We start from the raw sequence: 5,368 nt of genomic DNA on the forward strand, positions 1-5,368 counted from the left end.
GTTTTGTGGGAGGATGTTTATGAATGAAGCTAGGGGTATGGTGAGAGTGAGAGAAGTCTAGGGGAGCATTGTGACTAACACTAGGATTTCCAATTTGGAAGGCTGTAGAGTTAAGATTTCTATCATAGTCATGACAACTAGGTAAGACATTGCTTGTTCATCTTGGAATTGAATCACTTAGAGAATCTATGATAGGTTACAACAATGATGAGGAATGGGTTTGCTCATATGCCAATAGACATTGAAGCAAGAGGAGTTAGGTTTGATATCCTTAGTGGAATAGGTATGGAAGAATGTTGGGGCATGCTTCCAGTTAAGCTTCATAGCTCCTAGTATAAGTGAGAATTAGTCCATGTGATATGCTTTTTTTATTAGTCATTTCAGTCCCTTAATTTGACCAAGATGTTTTGTGGTTTCTTAACTTTAGGCAATTTGTATTTCATTTTGTGTTCATTGAGAGAACCTATCCAATGCTATCTTGGAGGAGAAGTTGATGAATGCAATCTTGATCACAATGTGTTCTCTAAGAGTATGTTCTTTTAATCAATGTGTAAGAGTTGTAGAATAGTCATTGAGGTAGAGGTGTGTAATAATAGTCCTTATGTCTTGTATAACAAATAATTTGGAGTTGGTTTATGTTTGGATGCAATGGAATGACGTTGACAATGTTGTTCTCAAACCTTACAATTTCTATAAGTTGTGTATGATTGGAATGATTTTAATTGTGTGAAGGATAAAATGTATTGGAGTAATTATTTTCTTAAGTCTATGTTCCATTCTATTAAGTTAATGTGTGGACAAACCTTGTCATAATATACATAACTTCATAATATACATAACTTTATAAACCCAACAACACTTTGATAATCCTTTCTCTATACTCTACAACATGGGAATTTCCTGTTGTATTTCTACAATGTGCCCTAAATATGTCTGCAAAGTTCCATACATGCTTCTCCTCAATTTGTGATCAACTTGATGGTCCAGTGATGCTTTAGTTTTTTTTGTTTTCTTCAAATCATTCCTAGTAAATGCCATTAAAGCATTTAGGAGACAGTAAAGGAATTTAAATTTTCATGATTAAAGGTGTTAAATATGAGGTAAAAGTCAAATATAGATAATTTTTTCTACAGTCCTAAATCATAGCCTATATTCCATTCTTCTCATTGTTTAGGAGATTACTAGTCAAATCGAAAGAGTTTTTGTTAGTATCTTAGAAGATAGTGCCTTATATGATAGTGGTATTTTTGAGTTTTTATGGGACCCCTTGTTTGGTTAGGTCATTAGAAATAGTATAGTTTTTATAACCCTCAAATAGGAATATTCTTCATAGTTAAAATATTGTTGGTAAGTTCATATTATGAAGGTTGACAATAGTCAAGATAAAGCCCAATGTCCCTAGGTCTATGTATCAATGAGGTCAATAGAATTTCCTTACTAGGATGATAAGAGACTATGTTGAAGGGGCTTGCTAATATAAGGATACTAGTGTCCTTTGAAAGTGAAGTTTACTTGACTTCCAAAATAATAACAAAGTGAGAAGTAATTGCACTATCACTGTCACATACTTTGAATGTCAAAATAGTAATAAAGATGTTTCCCACTTCCTTTATTGAACATACCTATTGTTATGAAAGGTTCTTTAACATGTTTAGTACCAATAAAATGACAACTTAATAGTATTGGTTCATAACTCAAAGAACACATACCCTTGACTACAACTATTTTTCACAACATTTATAATTTACATTTGAGCTTGAAATAACCTTTTCTAATTAATTGATAAAGAATTTTGTTGCTTGCAAACACTGCTTTTTGCTAGTACTGTCAAACTTTATGAAAGTGTGATAGTCACAATTAAGTTCAATTCTTTATTATGCTTGATCCATGTTGTTTATGTTAGAATTTGTTGAGAAGTTTGTGGTAGAAGTTATTAATAAATGTCAAAGGTTGCAAAGCCATGCCATGTGAGAAATATTAGAGAAGTTGAAGACTTCAATGAAAATCCTAGAAAGGCCCAACTATTAATTGATAGTGACAATAAACATAGTTAAATGCACTTAGAGAATGAGGTTGTATTTAATTGAAAGATAACCCTTGGATAGTATATTTGAAGGTACAATTTATATGTCCAAGCCTATGGTATGATAGTTAATGAGAGATGTCGTCAAAACCTATTTTTAGCCTTTGTATTAGTTAGAACCAGTGAAGGATTGTATGAGGGTTGGAGGTTTTTTAATAAATCTTTGCATATATGTATCATCTTGGGATTGAATTTATTTCTTATATATCAATAGTTTTCCCCAAAAGATTTTCTTGCTAGGTTGTTATTGAAGGTAGCTCATGTTACAATGAACAAGAGCTCTAATATATCCCTTCGATACCATGAAAATGAAAAAGAAAAAGAATCCTTTGAATACAACTTGGAAGAATTTAGTGATCAAAGACAAGCCTACGGCTTATAGACAAGATTAATTTTATTTTTAAAAATACCCATAATTTGGGCTGGTGGGCTTCTAGAAATCAATTGGATTACACAAATTTCCCTTCAATCATAAGAGATACTTTATTTTAGATTATATATATATATATATATGTATATGTATACATCGTACATATACATATACATATGTATACATATATATATACACATATATATACATATATACATATATATATCTACACACACACACACACATATATATATGTGTGTGTATATATATATATATATACATACATATATATATCTATACATATACATACATATATATCTATACATATACATATATATATATACATATATATACACATATATATATACATATACATATATATATACATATACATATATATATATATATACATATACATATACATATATATATACATATACATATATATATATATATATATATACACACATATATATATATATATACACACACACATATATATATACATATATATATACATATATATATATATACATATACATACATATATATATATACATACATATATATACATATATATATATATATATATATATATATATATATATATATATATATATACATACATACATACATACATACATACATATATATATATATATATATATATATATATATATATATATATATATATATATGTATATATGTATATATATATATATATATGTATATATATATATATATGTATATATATATGTATATATGTATATATATATGTATATATATATGTATATATATATATATATATGTATATATATATGTATATATATATGTATATATATATATATATATACATATATATATACATATACATATACCAAAGATTCCACAAAACTAAAAAAAAATACACTAGTTATTTTTAGCAAACCTCATCACGTAAATCCTAAAGCAATCATAATTCATCTTAAGATCTTTTAAATCGCAATTTATTTATGCATTCGAAATGGTAATGTGACCAAAGATCTATTCATTTTTCAAGTTGATTAGTCCCACACACTAACTCTATTATCCAAAATGGTGTTGATGAATTATGAATCTTCCATCTTTTAAAGTAGATGAAAAATTAGAGAAATAAAATATAGGAAACTGACATATTGTACCAGTATGTATGAAGAAATTACAAAAAACTACACATATAAGAAGCATCTTGATTTTACCTACTTGTTTGATGGCCTCCAACAATCATAGTTGTTGAAGTATGTATTGGGATGGATGCTTCAAATCAATATTTTCTTTTTTTGCTATCTTTCAACAATCTTAGTAGTAAACTCTATGTAAGTGGTTAAGGATATTAAATTGGGTTTCATTAACAACCACTTGCAAATCATGAAAAAGGTAGGAAGTTGTAGTGCAAATGTCAACCTAATATGGCTTTCATTAAAGATATGCCATGTGTTGTACAAAGCAATAAAAGTAAGTGAATTATCCGATTCTTTGATGTTGCATAGTGTCTAACAAAATTATAAATATGGATCTATCAAATGCACAATTTAATAAGAAGTAAAAAATGAGCTTCATTAAATTTTGAGAAATTCAAAGATGTAATTAGAATATAGAAGACATACATCAAAAAATTGAAAACAATCACCAAGATGCATTGTTAGCACATGCATATTGTCAGTATAGGATATGTGTAGCATATGCATATTCCCACAAATATCCAAACTTGAAAAACTTGAACTATCTACTATAAATAGTGTAACATAATTGTATTTTCAAATCAACAACACAAAGCTAAGATTTATTGAATTCTAACAAACTGCCACAAATTAAAAAACTTTAAAATTTTAATGATTTGTCATAAATGAAAAGCATTAATTTTGTTTTCAAATTTATGCCATCTAAAACTTAAATTTATTGAAGTCTGCTTCCCCATTAATTTCCATTGAACTCATGTTAAGACAGAATGAAAAATGATAGGATTTGGAATGTGGCCTACCAAGATCTGCATTGTGTGCACCTTAATGTTCTCCAATTAGTGTTATATTATTTAGCTTCACTTTATTTTGAGAATAGTTTAATATTATCTACTTAATGAAGGATTTGAACAAATATGCAAATCAAATCCATGAAGCCCTCAAATACCTGCATCTAGAAAACATGTCACAGAGAAGAAAAAGACAAGAAGAGGCAAGGGTTTGGTATGAAAATATGAAAAATGTATTCTCAGATAAAGAAAAGATATGAGTTAAAAATACAATGAGAGATCGTCCTTATAAAGGAGATTGAAACCCAAAAAGGTAACATAAAACTCTTTAGGGTATTTAATAATTATCTAATAATTACAAGATAATTATCAAATACAGGAAGAGTAGGTATTTAATAATTACAATATAATTTTTTTTGATCGATAAACAACCAAGGCCTTGATTATATTTATTAATGAAAATTGATAATTTACAACAAAGGATCTCCATTCAAATGGGCACTGGTAGGAAATAATTACAAGATAATTATTAAATATAGGAAGAGAATTTTATCTAGGTTGTATCATAATAATTATTAAAATATATTAATTATTTGATACCTAAAATTTAGCTTAAGTAGACTAGAGTTAATTAGAAAATATCTAATTACTCTAATACCTCCCCTTAAGATAACTTAGGGAGTCGCTAAAAACCTAGAAACTACTACTGAAAGTAGATTTGGGTCCCAACAAACAAGGCCTAATGAGGTACCCAAGCACAACCAAATCTCTATGAAACAAAAAAATTGAGAAAACCTAGTGGGAAAAACTCTACTTCAAAAAGAGATGGAAAAAGGATGCACAAATGAAACATCTTAAGAGAATCTCTCAAGACCATAAGTACAATGAAAGCCTCCATGATAAAATCTTGAGACTCCATAGCCCCCCC

The sequence above is a fragment of the Cupressus sempervirens genome, chromosome 3 (assembly GCF_028749045.1).
Source record: "Cupressus sempervirens isolate cs-2001-9-10 chromosome 3, ASM2874904v1, whole genome shotgun sequence".
NCBI classification, from domain to species: Eukaryota; Viridiplantae; Streptophyta; class Pinopsida; order Cupressales; family Cupressaceae; genus Cupressus; species Cupressus sempervirens.